Source organism: Chamaea fasciata, unplaced genomic scaffold, assembly GCF_029207755.1.
Source record: "Chamaea fasciata isolate MVZ Bird 193981 ecotype frontalis unplaced genomic scaffold, bChaFas1.0.hap1 SCAF_55, whole genome shotgun sequence".
Taxonomy (NCBI): domain Eukaryota; kingdom Metazoa; phylum Chordata; class Aves; order Passeriformes; family Sylviidae; genus Chamaea; species Chamaea fasciata.
Window position 1 is genome coordinate 167,518 of NW_027094140.1, and position 16,406 is coordinate 183,923.

Consider the following 16,406-nt stretch of genomic DNA (forward strand, 5'->3'; position numbering starts at 1 on the left):
CCAATTAACAGACAATAAGGGGAAACAAGGGAAAAGGTAAAAGATGTGATCTCTGTCAGGGGCTTGAGGAAGGGCCAATTCTGACATGCTTGGGAAAAACCCACCCACCAGTGAGGGAAGCCCATGCTTTCACTCTTCCCCCCTGCACTGCCCCCCAAAATAATGGTGATCCCAAAGCAAACAAGGGCAGTGGAGCAGCCCAAGCCCTTCCTTGCCTGCCAAGCAAAGCAGCCCATGGACAGGCTCTGGAGTCCCACCTCTGCTCCCACCTTGGGGGTTTGTTTGTGTCGGGCTGGCTGCCCCAGCCCCAGCCCAGGGCACGGTGGGTGGTGGGGGCTGTTGGCAGGGCCAGGAGCCAACTCCCATTTCGTAACCACCCCAGCCTGTGCCCCCAGCCCTGCCAAAAAGCAGCTTGGCAGCCCACTGAACAATCAGTTGGACCTGCCCCAGCAAAGGGAGGAACCTGTGGTTCCTGGACAGGCCGTGCAATGCCCAAATCTGGGAGCATCCCCCTGTTCGTGGACTCATCTGCAAATTGGCTGTGGAGCCTGGCTTTGAAGAAGGTGCCAGAATTGAAGTCAATCATCTTCACCTTTGTGGTGGCCAGGTCCCAGAAGAGGTTTTCATCCTTGATGTTGTCCTCGCTGTCTCCAGCAGCAGCAGCCGCACCTTGTCCAGCTTCTCCAGGGGCTCCTTCTCGTTCCCTGGGAGTGAGACCAGGCTCTCAGGGCTCTGCCCAGGGCCCCAGCTGTCAGTGAACCAGGACAAGCAAAACCAGCCTGGATGGCAGCCACCAGTCTGGGCAGAGCAGCTCGGCTCCAGCACGAGGGCTGCCTGTGCCCATCCCATGAGCCCTGCGCAGTGACACAGGCAGGACAAAAAGTCTGGCTTGCTCTGCTTCTGATCACCAAGGCATGTGTGCAGCTGGAACTTACCAGGGCCCTGCATCAAAGTGTGCCTGTGGCTCTCTCCCTTCTTCTATGGCAGATGAGTATCCTGCATCCAAGGATCACAGAACAGGTCTTCTAATGAGGGCCTGTCCAAGGAGTGCACTGATAAACACCACCTGATGAGATCTTGGCAATCTGGGGAGAGAAACCAGAAGCCGCCAGTCAGTTGGAGAAAGCTCCTGTCCCACTATTCCCATGCCCAGGCCATGCTGCATGTGCTCAGAGCTGGGCCTAAACTTTCCCACCAATTCCCTGTTTTGGAGGAGATCAGGAGAGCAGGACATGTGCCACCTCCTCAGCAGCTGCCAAAGCAGGATGCTCACAAGCCAACTGCTGTTTCCCAGCACTGGTATTCCCCCTGTGCCCAGAGATGAGCATCCACCTTGAGAGAGCCGTTGTGGCAGGGAGAGCTGATGGTCCCAGCTGATCTTCTGACCCCTCCTGAAAGGGTGTCCTCCACAGACCATCTGGTGCAGCAGGATGCCTAGGGACCAGATGGTAGCTGGCTCGCCATAGTACCAGCCACAGTGGGTCCATTCCGGGGGGCTGTAGGATGGTGTTCCTATGGAATACAGATGGAGTTCATCAGGGCGATGCTGCTGCTCCCAGAGCCTGGCCCCAGCATCCCTGGGCATGCGGGGGCTGCACCAGTGGCACGTGGGGTGACCTGCTGCTCTCTCACCAGCACCAGTGACTTGTTTACAAACTCAGGGTTGGAAAAAAAGCTACTAGTGTCAGAAGGGGGCAGCGGAAGCCGTGGCAAGGCCTGGCCATGACATCCAAAGGAAAAACCCACTCGGCGCCAGGGAAAAACCATGCCCTCATCCTCCCTGCCTGCATTGCCCCAAAAAACATTATGAAGCCAGGGCAAATAAGGCAGGCAGAGCAGCCCAAGCCCATTCTTGCCTGCACACCAAACTGGCTGCTGCACTGCTTCTAGCCCCCGCTTCTCTGCTACTCTCACCCACAGGTGTTTTTGTCGAGCTGCCTGCCCCAACCCCAGCGCCAGTCCTGGGCAGAGTGGCTGGCAAAGGCTGCCAGCAGGGCTGGAAGCTGGCCCCCCATGCACCCTTGCTCAAAAGCCACTTGGCTGAAGACTCAGTGCCGTGTCTGGCAGCAAAAGGGAGAGTCCCTGCTGCCACACCCAGGCTGGGCCATGAGATGCTGGGACCGGGAGCACAGTCCTGCGTGGGCTCACCTGCAAATTGAGTGTATGCTGTCTTTTGCAGGTAGGTGCCACAGCCAAAGTCAATCAATTTGGCCTGCCCGGTAGCCAGGTCAACCAAGATGTTCTGGGGTTTGATGTCCCTGTGCAGGACCCCGCAGCTGGTGCAGTGCCGCACAGCTTCCAGGACCTGGCGGAACAGCTCCCGCGCCACCTCCTCGGACAGGAACCTCCGTGCCCGAATGAAATGCTGGAGGTCCTGACACCGCTCCGGGCGCTCCAGCACCATCACGATGTTGTTGGAGAGCTCCACCCACTCCAGCAGCTGGACCACACCAGGGAAGCCAGTGGAGACCCTGTCCAGCAGCACGATCTCCAGCGGTGCGCTGGTGCCGTTGGGCTGTGGGAGGACCACGATGCCGTCAGTGGGGCTGAGGCCCTGCCAGGGGTGGGGAAGCGCTCACCCTGCCCGGGATGTTCTGCACCCTCCAGTGGCCGCACGCCCGCTCTCCCTTGAGGCGTCCTGGCGGATTCCACCCTGCCGGGCCTCGGCTCGTCCCCGCCCGGCACGCCCCGGCTTCTCCCGCTGGCCCCCGCTCACTCACCAGCTCTCCCCAGTGCCGGACGCGGTTCCGTGGCACCCTTTTGATGGCCACCTGCAAGGCAAGGGGAGCAGCGGGCTGAGCTCACCGCCCGCCCTGCCCAGCCCCATCCTCTTCCTCCTCCTCCGCCCTTCTCCTCCTCCTCCTGCGCCCGCCGCTCACCGGGGCGCCATCCGAAAGCCGCGTCGCCGCGAAGACAGTTCCGAAGCCGCCGCGCCCCAGCAGCGAACCCAGCCGGTAGTGCTCCTGGAGGCCCTGCTGCGCCTTCCCTGCCGGAGAGACGCGGCTGTCAGCGCTCGGCCTGGGGCCAGGAACGGCCCCTGAGCGCCCCTCAACCACCCCAGGCCGGGCATCCCCAGGCGTTCGCTCCTGGGAAGGCGACACTGGCGGCTCGGGGCCGGCGGCCGCGCTGGCCAGCGGCGGAGCTCGGGCCGGGGAAGGCGCAGCGCAGGCGGCGGGAGCGGCCGCGCCGCGTGTGTCCTCCGCGGGGCCCGGGAGGGGCCGGGGCCGGGCTCAGAACAGGCGGAGGCAAAGCGCGGCGATACTGTCCCTGGCCCAGGCACCGATCCCCGCCCAGCACCGCCATCGCCAGGACAGCCAGAGGCGGGCGGAGGCGAGAGCGCGGTGGGAGGCCCGGGGGCGGGGGCGGGGCAGCCCCGCCCGGGGCCGGGGGCGGGCCGGGGGCATGGCCCGGCCCTGCAGGGGAGAGGGACACTGGGAGAGGAGGGGGACACCGGGACAGGGAGACTGGGAGCGGGTGTGGGACTGCAGGAGAGGGAGAGGAGAAGCAGGAGGGAGTCGCAAGAGGAGCTTTTTTTTTTTTTTGCTGCTGCCGCTGCTGCCGCTGCTGCCGCTGCTGCCGCTGCTGCCGCTGCTGCCGCTGCTGCCGCTGCTGCCGCTGCTGCCGCTGCTGCCGCTGCAACTGAAGCCCCGGGGCCGTTTTTCCCCGGGGCCGTTTGTCCGTCGCCCGCTCAGCCCCACGCCGAGCCCCGTGCGCCCCGGGGGCAGCCCCTGAGCCTTCCAAACACGGGAACTTTGCCCCGTTGAGCCAAGACCCAGAGCCTTGACTCCTGCACTGTGGCAGAGCAATCCCCTTGGCTGCTGCTATGCATTGTCCCTGCTGAGGGTCACACACTGTCAGAGAACATTCCTTGAATGCAGAATTCGTACCTGGCCCAAGCACTGCACTTGCATCTCCAGCATTGCTTTCCAAGAAAAACGGGGGTAGGCAAATTGTGTGTAGCTCATGGTATTTCACAGCGTCCAAAACTTGCCAAGTCATGGATCTTAGAGGTGAGATCCATTTGTAGTTAATGGGATGGAGAAGTAGTGCAAAATGGAAAAGGGGAGCATAGAAATAAATAGAGAAAACCATCTTGGATTGGTTCTTTCCATTTTTGTTTCATTTTTTAAAAGCTGTTTCAGCTTTCCCAGAATCTTCTCCACAGTCCTGTCTGCTCTTTCCAAGAACCCTTCCTGGAGAACCAGCTGCAGCTTCTGTCACTAAATGTCCTACCAACGGCAGCAAGTTTGTGAAGGAAAATAAAAAATGGTTTTACAAATATATTAACGGCAAAAGGAAGGCTGAAAACCGACCTTTGTTCTCTGCTGGATGTGGGAGGGAACTTAGGAAGTGCAGATGAGGAGATGGCAGAAGTGCTTAACGCCTTCTTTGCCTCAGTCTTTAGTGGGAATATGGCTTGTCCTCAGGACAGCTGCCCTCCTGGGCTGGTAGATGGTGTCAGGGAATAGAATGGTGCCCCTGTTATCCAGGAGGAGGCAGCCAGAGAACTGCTGAGCCAAATGGATGTTCACAGATCTGTGGGCCCAAGTGGGATCCACCACAGGGTGATGAGGGAGCTGGCAGATGAGCTTGTGAAGCCGCTCTCCATCATTTACCAACAGTCCTGGCTCACTGGTGAGGTTCCGGAGGACCGGAAACTGGCCAATGTGACAGCCATTCACACAAAGGGTGGGAAGGAGGAACTGGTAATTAGAGGCCAGTTAGCCTGACCTCAGTACCCGGTAAGGTCACGGAGCAGTTTATATTGAGTGTCATCATGCAGCACCTACAGGACGGCCCGGGGATCAGAGCCAGCCAGCACGGGTTTAGGAGGGGCAGGTGTTGTTTGACCAACCTGCCTCTTCTATGAACAGGTGACCTGCGTGGTGGATGTGGGACAGGCTTTGGATGTTGTCTGTTTGGACTTCAGCAAGGCCTTTGACACTGTCTCCCACAGCACACTCCTGGAAAAGCTGGCGGCCCACGGCTTGGACAGGAGCACTCTTTGCTGGGGAGGCAAAGGCAGAGGGTGGTGGTGGGGAATGGCGCTGCATCCAGCTGGCAGCCGGTCACCAGTGGTGTTCCTCAGGGGTCTGTTCCTCGGGGCTCCTGGACTCAGCCCCAAATCCACCGGATAAAAAACCACCGAAATCCCTGCGGAGCTCTTTGTCTTCCTTCAGTTGTCTTCAAGTCTCCATGGCTTGTGCAGCTGCTTGGAATCAGTTCGGAATTCTCTTAAGGAGGAAGATATCAAAGCGCACCTCGTGATTTTTGGTTTTTTAATTGCAGGAGTATTTTTTTTATTTTTCATTTCATTGAAGAGTTGACTGAAGCGTTCTTTAGGTGATCTTGGTGCTGAATGTCTCCTTAGGAGTTCTGAGCACAGCGAAGAATGAGCCCCTTGCAGGCTGACCCTGTTTGGACAACCTGCTTCTCACCCAACCTCACCACGTGTGACATCACCCACCTTGGACTGCGCTCCCAAAACATAAAAGAAAATTCAGCATTTTTTTATAAAAACAAACTTATGTAAATAATAAAATTAGAAATTTTTTTTCAGTTTTATAATAAAATTTTTCTATATTTTATTACCTAATTTTTATATTGACATTATAAAATCAATATATTTTTAGCAACGAAGAAAGTTATTGGTCATTGGTTCTAAGTAACACACTTCCCTTCATGAATTGATTGACCACTACTGGCGATTGATTTCTTCTTCTTCATGCTGATTTGCTCTGTTTTTAGTCCTTTTGTCATCTTCTTTAGCATTTTCTCAGACAGGGTAAAAGGGGCAACTTTGGGGTTCCTGGAGACATTTCTGGGGCACATTTGGGGCAGGGAATTTGGAGAGAACTTGAGGGTCTGGAGGACACATTTGGGAAGCGGGTGGACACTTGGAGGGGCACTTAGGGATTCTGTCGGACAATTCGGGGTCCAGGGGGGCACTTGGAGGTCAGGGAGGGGAATCCGGGGCCCTTCGGGGTCCGGGCGGGCACCTGGGGGGCTCTGAGGGGACTCTCTGGGGCGCGGGGGATGATGGGAGTTGTAGGCGCGGGTAGAACAGGGTTGAACGGCGCCGCGGAGCATCACGGGAGGTGGAGGCGCAGCTCCAATGGCTGTCGGTGGGGCGCGGGGCATGATGGGAGATGGAGTCACGGCTGGAGTAGCGCTCCAAGTGCGCCGCGGAGCATGCTGGGAGCTGTAGTCCCGGAAGTGGCTCGAACGGGGCATCTGGGGCTCCGGGAAGGCGCTTTGGGGACACTTTTGTGTCCGAGCCGCGATTTGAGGTCCTCGGGGGGAACGTGTACGGCTCGGGAGCACTTGCGGGGAGCTTGGGGAGCTGTAACCGAGCTCTCTAGGGCGCGGGGCGGGGCAGGAGTTTTTAGGCGCAGAACCGTGTTCCGAGGGGCTCCGAGGCCAGGGGGGATGATTGGAGATGAATTCCCTGAAGTCGCTCCAAGGGGAATCTGTGGGGTCGGAGCGTTCAAGGGATCCGGGGACGCTTTGGGGGCGGGCGAATGGGCGCTGAGGGAACAGTTGGGGATCCTGGAGGGGCTGGGGGACACTTGTTTAGTTCAGCGTGGTTTTTTGCTCATGAAACGTACGTATTGTATTTAAAACTTAATATTCCATAGGTATGGGTTCTATAGGCGTAGATATCAATTAGCCTAAGTGCAAAACCTAATATTCCATGTAAGAATGATGTTCTCTACTGTTAAAAGCAAAATTAACCAAAACAAACAAAAAGGAGAGGGTTAACAATTAATGAGAAAGGAACAGAAAAGGTTGTTATGCCACTGTAAACTTTCACTCTGAGTCTACATTTCAAATAATACAGGTGACCCATCTGAAGGAGGATTTCTCCTCAGGGGAAATGTCTTTCTAAAAGTTTCCTTTGTTGCCAGGAGCTGCCTCTGTGCCAGGAGCCCGGCCCAGCTCAGCAGCACAGAAACAGCCCAAGGACTTGAATGACCCTCCCGTGGATTTGGTGTTTCCATTCAACTCTGTCCCTGAAAGAGTGTTCCAAAAACTTCTCTAGAACTCAAAGGTAAATTAAAACACTGAAGTTTTTTGCAGTTTTAATGGGACACACAGAGAGACCCAATGGAGAAAGTGTCTCCAGGTTCCATCACTGCAGGCACTGATGACAGGTGGGGACAGACAAGGCAAAGGTGTCTCTGGTGCTGAGCAAACCTGGATGTGTTCCATGAATCCAAAAGGCCAAGGCCTGAGCCCCGGCCCCTGGCAGGGCAGGGATCTGTGGGGCAGGGATCTGTGGGTCCGGGATCTGTGGGGCAGGGATCTGTGGGGTAGGGATCTGTGGGGCAGGGATCTGTGGGTCTGGGATCTGTGGGTCCGGGATCTGTGGGTCAGGGCTCAGCCGTGGGTCAGGGATCTGTGGGTCAGGGCTCTGTGGGTCAGGGCTCAGCCGTGGGTCACAGATCCGTGGGTCAGGGCTCAGCCGTGGGGCTCACTGTGGCAGGGGTTGCTCAGGAGGTCACTCGGGGGGCGCCGGATCCTGTGGGGCGGCTCCAGCGGCTCCTGTGGGGCAGAGACGGGGGCGGGACAATCTGTGGGGCAGGAGCCATCTGGGGGGTGGGGATGGGATCTGTGGGGCGGGGTTTGGGATTCGGGATCTATGGGGCAGAGGGGGGATCTCTCAAAATTCCCACAAAAATCCCCAAATTTCCCAAAAACTCCAAATTTCCCCCCCAAAAAATTCCAATTTTTTTCCTCGAAAAAATTCCCAAAATTTCCCAATTTTTCCCCATTTTTCCCAATTTTTTCCCCAATTTTTCCCCATTTTTCCCAATTTTTCCCCATTTTTCTCAATTTTTCCCAATTTTTTATAATATTCTGAAAGTTTCCCACAGAATCCTCAAAAAATTCCCCCAAAATTCCCCAAAATTTTCCACAAAAATTCCCAAATCTTTCAAATCCCCCCAAATGTTCCCATTTTTTTTCCCAATTTTCCCAAATTTTGGGGGCTTTCCCCCAAATTTTCCCCAAAAATCCCCTTAAAAACGACCCCAAACCAATAAAAAAATCCCAAAATTTTCCCGATTTTCCCCCAAAATCACCTAGAAATTCCCCCCAAAATCCCCAAATTCCCAATTTTCACCCCAAATCTCCCAAAATTTCCCCAAAATTCTCCCAGATTTCCCAAATCCTCCATTTTCCCCCCAGAATTCCCCTAAAAACGACCCCAAAAATCCCAATTTTCCCCCAAATTCTCAAATTTTCACCCCAAATTTTTTGCAAATTTCGGGGTTTTCCCCCCAAAACTTTCCAACCTCGATGGCCACCAGTGGGCGCTCTGTGGAGAGAGAATTTGGCGGATTTTGGGAAAATTTGGGAGTTTTGAAGGAATTTTGGGAGAATTTTGAGGATTTGGGGTCATTTTGGGGCAAATTTGGGGGAATTTTTTGGGAAATTTGGGAGAATTTGGGGGAAATTTCGGGTAATTTGGAAAAAATTGGGGGCATTTTGGGGATTTTGGGAAAATTCAGGGGATTTGGGGGAAATTTTGGGGGATTTTGGGAGGAATTTGGGAAAAAAATTGGGACTTTTTTGAGGAAATTTGGGGTTTTTTTCCGGAAATTTCGGGGTTATTTGGGGGAATTTTGGGAAAATTTGGGAATTTTAGGGGGAAATTCGGAGGATTTGGAGGAATTCAAAGAAGGAATGGTGAAATCCTGGGAATTTTTGGACCATTTTGGGTCATATCGGGGGAAATTTTGGGTGATTTGGGAGGGAAATTTTGGGAATTTTGGGGGATTTTTGCGATCTTTGAAGACATTTTGGGATTTTTTTTAGATTTTGGTGAAATTTGGGAGAATTTGGAGGATTTTTGAAAAAAATTTTGATAATTTTGGGGAATTTGGGGGGATTTTTGACAAAATTTTGGGAATTTTTTTTGGATTTTGGTAAAATTTAGGGAATTTTTGAGGAAATTTTGGGAATTTTTGTGGGCTGTTTTTGGGGGGAATTTCGGGAGAATTTTGGTCGATTTTGGGGGGATTTGGGGACAATTTTGGGGGAGATATTTGTGGAATTTTGAAGAATTTTGGGGGATTTTTGAAGAAATTTTGGGAATTTTGGGGGGGATTTTGGTAAAATTTGGGGATTATTTGGGACTTTTGAGGAAATTTTGGGAATTTTTTTAGATTTTTTGGGAAATTTGAGGGGAATTTTGGGGAATTTTGGGGAAATTTGGGGCGGATTTTTTGGGGGGGAAATTCGGGACAATTTTTGGGGTCATTTGGGGCCTCGGTGTATCCCATCGTGCCCCGCGCCGAATTACGCCTCGGTGTATCCCGTCATGCCCTGCGGCGCCGCTTTGCGCCTCGGTGTATCCCGTCATGCCCTGCGGCGCTTTGCGCCTCGGTGTATCCCGTCATTCCCTGCGGTGCCACTTTGCGCCTCGGTGTATCCCGTCATGCCCTGCGGCGCTCTTTGCCTCGGTTTATCCCATCATTCCCCCGGCGCCGCTTTGCGCCTCGGTGTACAATTGATGTCACCCGCATTTATTTCACCTCTCATTTGCATAAATTTACATAAGACTGGTGTGTCAGTGAGGTGGGCGGAGTCAGAGCCACGCCCATGCCCCTCCCAGTACAAGCCAGTAACTCCCAGTCCCCGTGGTCAGTGACGTCATTTGCGTTTATTTGTGCTCTCATTTACATAAATTTGCATATCGGCGCGGTGGGCGGGGTCAGAGCCGCGTTGGCCCGTCCCACTCCCTCCCAGTACAACCCAGTAACCCCCAGGCCCCGCCCAGTTTGTCCCACCCTTGTCGCTCCATATAAGGGAAGGGGGCGTGGCCTGACGAAGGGCGTGGTCGGTTCACCTGTGGGGGGAGGGGCAAAAGTTACACCACGCCCAGAAACCCCGAAACCAGTTTAAACCAGTATAAACCAGTAACCCCCAAACCCACTCCCAGTCCATCCCAGTATAAACCAGTGACCCCAAACCCACTCCCAGTTCATCCCAGTATAAACCAGTGACCCCCAAACCCACTCCCAGTCCATTCCAGTATAAACCAGTGACCCCAAACCCACTCCCAGTCCATCCCAGTATAAACCAGTGACCCCAAACCCACTCCCAGTTCATCCTAGTATAAACCAGTAACCCCCAAACCCACTCCCAGTTCATCCCAGTATAAACCAGTGACCCCAAACCCACTCCCAGTCCATCCCAGTATAAAGCAGTGATCCCAAACCCACTCCCAGTCCATCCCAGTATAAACCAGTGACCCCAAACCCACTCCCAATCCATCCCAGTATAAACCAGTGACCCCCAGTCCCCATCCCAGTGCCCTCACCTGTCCGTACTGGTTTGGGATCTCTCGACGCTCGGCGGCCTCCAGGGAGCGGCTCAGCACCAGGGCCCGGCGCTGGGGGATACTGGGAGTTACTGGTTTATACTGGTTTCTACTGGTTTGTACTGGGATATACTGGTTTGTACTGGTTTGGGGGTTTTCCTTACTGGTTTGTACTGGGACAGGGTTTAGGGGTCACTGGGATGAAGTGGGATGAACTGGGAAGGGATTTGAGGTGACTGGTTTGTACTGGTTTATACTGGTTTGGGGTTTTTCTTTACTGGTTTGTACTGGTTTGTACTGGGAGGGGGTTTGGAGGTTTTTTGGGATTTTTGGGGAGAATTTTGGGGATTTTGGGGCATCAAAAATCCCAATTTTCAGTCGGAATTTTGGGTGAATTTGGGGGATTTGGGGGCTTTAAAAATCCAAATTTTTAGTGGGAATTTTGGGGTGAATTTTGGGGGTTTTGGGACTTCAAAAATTCCAATTTTTGGGTGAATTTTGGGGATTTTGAGGCTCCTAAAAATTCCAATTTTTAGTGGGAATTTTGGGGTCATTTTTGGGGATTTGGGGCCTCCAAAAATCTCAATTTTAGTGAGAATTTTGGGGGATTTTGGGTGGGAATTTTGGGGTGAATTTGGGTAATTTTGGGGCCTCAAAAATCCCATTTTTCAATCAGAACTTTGGGGTCATTTTTTTGAATTTTGGGGCTCTGAAATCCTGATTTTTGGAGCGAATTTTTGGGTCAGTTTTTGAGATTTTGGGGCTCTGAAATCCCCATTTTTAATGGGAATTTTTGGGGTCATTTTTGGGGCATTTTAGGTGAATTTTGGGGGATTTTGGGGCTCTAAAAGTTCCAATTTTTAGTGGGAATTTTGGGGTGAATTTAGGGGATTTTGGGTGGAAATTTTGGGGTGAATTTAGGGGATTTTGGGACTTTAAAAATTCCAATTTTTGGGTGAATTTTGGGGATTTTTGGGGCTCTAAAAATCCCAATTTTTAGTGGGAATTTTAGGGTTTTTTGAGGGATTGTAGGTGGGAATTTTGGGGGGAATTTTGGGGATTTTGGGGCTTTAAAAATTCCCACTTTCAGCAGGAAATTTTGGGGTGAATTTTGGGGATTTTTGGGCTCTAAAAAAATCTCAATTTTAGTGGGAATTTTGGGTGGGAATTTTGGGGTGAATTTGAGGGATTTTGGGGCTTAAAAAATCTCAGTTTTCAGTCGGGATTTTGGGGTCATTTTTGGGGATTTTGGGGCTCTGAAATCTCGATTTTTAGTGGGAATTTTTTGGGGTCATTTTTGGGGCATTTTGGGTGAATTGTGGGGGATTTTGGGGCTCTAAAAGTTCCTATTTTCTATTCCTATTCCTATTCCTCTTGGGTCTCACACTGCCGTCTTCGGCTCGTCTGCCGTGCCCTCAGCGCTACAACAACGCTGCTACCTAGAGCCGCCGCTTTGCCTGACTTAACGTCTGTGCTGCGGCAGTCCCTTGGGGTGTTGGATTAACATTTTCGGCTGCAGCAGTCTCATTGCAGTTTGGGTCTTTTCTGGACGGTAGCAACAGACTCCCTTGCACTCCTGTGCAGGGCTCGTTGCTGTACCTTCTAGACAGATCTGTAATGCATACATGTTGAAGAAACACACTGTCTTCCGTATGAAGTGCCAGGAGTTAAAATGAGTCTAGATCCGTGAAAGATGGAAACCTTTAGAATTCACTAACTCAATTTCTCAAAGCATTTGTGACCATGTTGGGCTTTGCGTGGTGACCACGAGCACATGAAAGTGTATAGCAGTTTCAGAACATCATGTATACTTGCCTAATTTTTGTTCTACAGACTGAACCATCCCAATGTGGTGGCTGCCCGCGATGTCCCTGAAGGGATGCAGAAGCTCGCACCAAATGACTTGCCATTGTTGGCCATGGAGTACTGCCAAGGTGGAGACCTCCGCAAGGTGGGGTCCCTAGGATGGTAACCCAGGAATGGATCACCTTCTGATCTGATCCTAGGTTTTCTACTGAAGTTTTCCCTTCAAACCTTTGCTTTCATACCCTGATGTTTCCTATTTCTAGTCATGGCATCAACAAGTGTTGGTGGCTTGGTCCTTGGTATTACGTTCAGCTTTTGAAGACTTAAGTGCTTTGTATTTTTTTAGGTGCAAGTGACACTGTGAGGAGTTTGCACACAGAGAATGAGGGCAAGTGTAGGGGACGTGCGACAGTATTTGAGTATGGCCAAGACCATTGTAGGGTAGGTGCATCTGTAGGCTGTACCCTTCCTGAAAGTGATGAACTCTTGTCTGTCATAGGAAGAGATAACACATGGTAGTTCTAATCCTAAGGCTTTTCTGACCTTATCTATAATCTGCCCATAGCTGAAACACAGACCTTAGGCCTCAGATGGGAGTTGATACTGTCAGGCAAAGAGGGATGGAACAAATAGAAGGATGAAAACGGGATGACAGTGACTTCTTTCATCTTCTTTCCCATGCAATTAAACCAAGGCACAAAGCTGTAATTGCTGCTACCGCAGGTCGCAGTCCATAGAGTTTTGTGCTTCTGGAGAATTTAATTGCTGTTGCTGAAACTTCTTGCATCCCTGAGAATTTGTGGAACTCTGGAGTTCACTCGGGATAGAGAAGGGAAAGACTACATTCTGTGTTCCTTACTTGCAGTACCTGAACCAGCTGGAGAATTGCTGTGGCTTGCGGGAAGAAGCTATTCTTATCTTGTTATCTGACATTGGTAAGTGGTGGCAGTACCTTCAGTTGTGTGAACTATGGAAACCCTTTTAGTCCTGAGTCCACTCTCCAAATATACAGTAGTGACCTTAGTGACTCCATTTCAGATTGACCTTTTATGATCTTGATCATCTCCCAAAAGTGTTGGGAGTCTGGGGAGGTTCTTGCCTACTGGAAGCTAGCCAGCATTACTACAGTTTACATGAAGGATGTGAGGGAACATCCAGAGAGAGAACTCAATTTGTGTCCAGAGTTCTATGGTGCTGATTTTACCCCTTACACTCAGCATTTCGTTGTATGTTTGATTGTACAAGGTCTGATGTGAAAGCCATGCTTATTACTAGATAGAATAGATGAATCCTTACTGAGCTCATGCTAGGTACTGTTACTTAGCTCTAACAACTGGCTTTTTCTGTCTCAGCTTCTGTTCTCAGATACCTTCATGAGAACAGGATCATCCATAGAGACTTGAAGCCAGAGAACATTGTGCTGCAGCAAGGAGAGCAAAGGGTAAGCAGGAAGCAGTCGTCTCTACCTGCACAGACAAGTAAACTTACAAGGAACCTGCATGTGCTTCATGCAGTTACATGGTCCCTCTGCAAGAGCACTCAGCCCAGGATAACACCCGTCTCAGGTCACTGTCACATAGTATTCTGTGTGCAGCTGAGGTGAGACGTTGTATTAGACGTCTGTTAACACCTGACATTTTGACTTTCAACTATTAAGGAAAGAAGCAGACTGTCCTGATTGACCAAAGATCGGAAGGAGCTAGAGGCGTAACTGCTAAGTGTGCTCCAACACCTTCAAATTCATTGTGGTTTTAGAAATCTACAGTAGCCTCCCATTTCTGCTTCTATCTCTTCACTGGCACCTTTCCTGCATAGCTTTGAAGAGCCAGACCTTTTCTTTCTGCTGTATGATGTGCTTTTAACAGGACTTCAGTCTGGCATTCTTATTCTCTGTTGTGTGTTTCAGTTAATACACAAAATCATTGACCTTGGTTATGCTAAGGAGTTGGATCAGGGGAGCCTGTGCACATCCTTTGTTGGGACTCTGCAGTACTTGGTAAGAAAGGAATTCAGCTAGAAGAGCAGCTACTGCTTTCTAGTGGGATAGAATTAACTGTTACCAAGCTTTGGGCTGGGATTAGGTACTTGCACGGTATGGGGTGCATTTGTGGTGCTGAAGCTAGCAAAGGTGACTGCTTTTTTGCTGACGCTGGGTTTTGCTGAGACTGGGTTTTGTGCTACCTGCATCTGTTATAAATAAGCAGGAGTGCCAGTAACCTATGCTACTCACTCCAGGAGGGTCTTAAAGCCCGTGAGAGGCAGCGTTCAGTAATGTCTTTAATTATTTGTACAAATGTTAATGAGATGTTAAAGGGACAGAGAAAGCTAAGAGCTTTCTGGCCAAAGCCATCTGGCTTTGTCTCATGCATGTAAACTGTATCAGGCTCCAGAGCTGCTGGAACAGCAGAAGTATACGGTGACAGTGGATTCCTGGAGCTTTGTCACGCTTGCCTTTGAGTGCATTACAGGCTTCTGACCATTCCTACCCAACTGGCAGCCAGTGCAATGGTGAGTGAACCGTGGCTGGGTGATAAGTGGGCATGATGTGACTTTCCTGTTTACAGGAAGCAGAAGTGTGGTCCCTTGATTCTGAGGATAATATCCCTATCTTTCTTGCCCTTTTGGAAAGTGACCCCTTTCACAGGGACTTGACTCACCTGAGCAAGTTCAGCATTCCTGATACTTGCTCTATGGGATAAGGGCTGACTCCTGCAGGGCAGGTAACAGAAACCAAAGTGGCATCTGTATTATATGTCAAGAGTAGCTTTTAAGAGCCTACTAGCATGCAGGCTGGGAAAGGCGGGCAAATTTTTCACCATTGTACTCGCTCACATTAGGCATGCAAAAGTGCGTCAGAAGAGTGAGCTGGATATTGTTGTTTCAGAAGACTTATCCGGAGAAGTCAAGTTTTCTAGCAGTTTGCCCTGCCCCAACAATCTAAACAGGTGAGTACTAGAAATTGCTGTGCTGAGATAAACTGATTCTTCTGCAAAAGGACCAAGTTTGTGTTATATGCCTTACTGTGTTAATCTGTGAATACATTGAGTGCGTGACACAGGCAGTACTACTGTCGCTTGTCAGACTTGTGTAGTCTTGGTTTCTGCCTTCTAAACGCTGCGTTTGTGATGGGGAGAGGTGGAGTGCTGGAGGGAGAAGGAGGGGGGCAGTTTTGTCAGTCCTCCCACACAGAACAAGCCGTATCGTTACTGCAAATGCACTTTTACCTTTTCTGATCTCCTGGTTTTTGTTGCTCAGTGTTTTGTCTGGGAGGCTGGAGAAATGGCCGCAACTCATGTTAATGTGGCACCCACGTCAGAGAGGTACAGATCCTACCTGTGGACCCAATGGGTGTTTCAAAGCATTGGATGGCATTTTGAACTTGAAGGTAAGCAATATGTCTGTATTAGCCTAAAAAGTTTTCCAGAGAGCAGTTTCCTGAGCCTCTGAATCCTAGACTTAGGAGGAAGAGTGAGGCAGAAACTCATAGAACTGTCTCCTGACCGTTAGTGACAGGTGCTTTCCTCTTGCTTCTTTGAGGACAAATACTCCCTGAGCTTGTTGGGAGTAGTGAAGAGCTTCTGTGCATGCTTGGTTCCATATTCTGAGAGAGGATTCTACAGGTATTTAACTGCCATGTGGCCTCTCTTCCACTGGATGGAGGACAAGAACTTTGCCATAATGTTAGGAAGTAGCTGTAAAGTGACTTCTTGATTCTGCCAAGTGCTTTGAAGAGTTTCTTGGTGGTCATTTTTTCGGTCCCTCAATCTCTGCTCTAAGATGACCAATGTCTCTTCAGCCTTTCTCATGCCATGCTACTCTTCTGGTAGTTGCTTCACGTTTTGAACATGGTTACGGGAACTGTGCACACCTACCCTGTGACAGAGGAAGAGACTCTGCAGAGTGTGAAGGCCAGGATTCAGTCAGATACAGGAATTCCAGAAGAGGACGAGGAACTAGTGCAGGAAGCAGGACTTGAATTGTTTTCTCAGAAGTTGGTCACTAAACATACAGCTGATGGCAAGGTGAGTCTCGGTATTCCCTTTCTTAAGTTTGAGTGAATCAGAAGTCACTGCACTCGCTTTGGGATCAGAGCACTCCCTGCTGTTGTGGCATGCTTTTGTCATGGTAACCTCACAGACCTAACAGCCACTGTAGCGTAGGCAGCCTGTTGCCTTTGGTGCTCTGTGTTTGGTTGAGGAGGACCCTGCTGTTTGTGGTGTTGCCAAGGCTTGCTCTTCCCAAGAAAACCTGGTTGGGTCTTTTGTCTTCTGCA

General features: G+C 50.9%; 1 pseudogene; it reads left to right on the forward strand.

Moving 5' to 3' along the window:
* Positions 1-11,952: 11,952 nt before the first annotated feature.
* Positions 11,953-16,406, forward strand: part of LOC136304163 (inhibitor of nuclear factor kappa-B kinase subunit beta-like) — a 237,338-nt pseudogene continuing 232,884 nt past the window's right edge.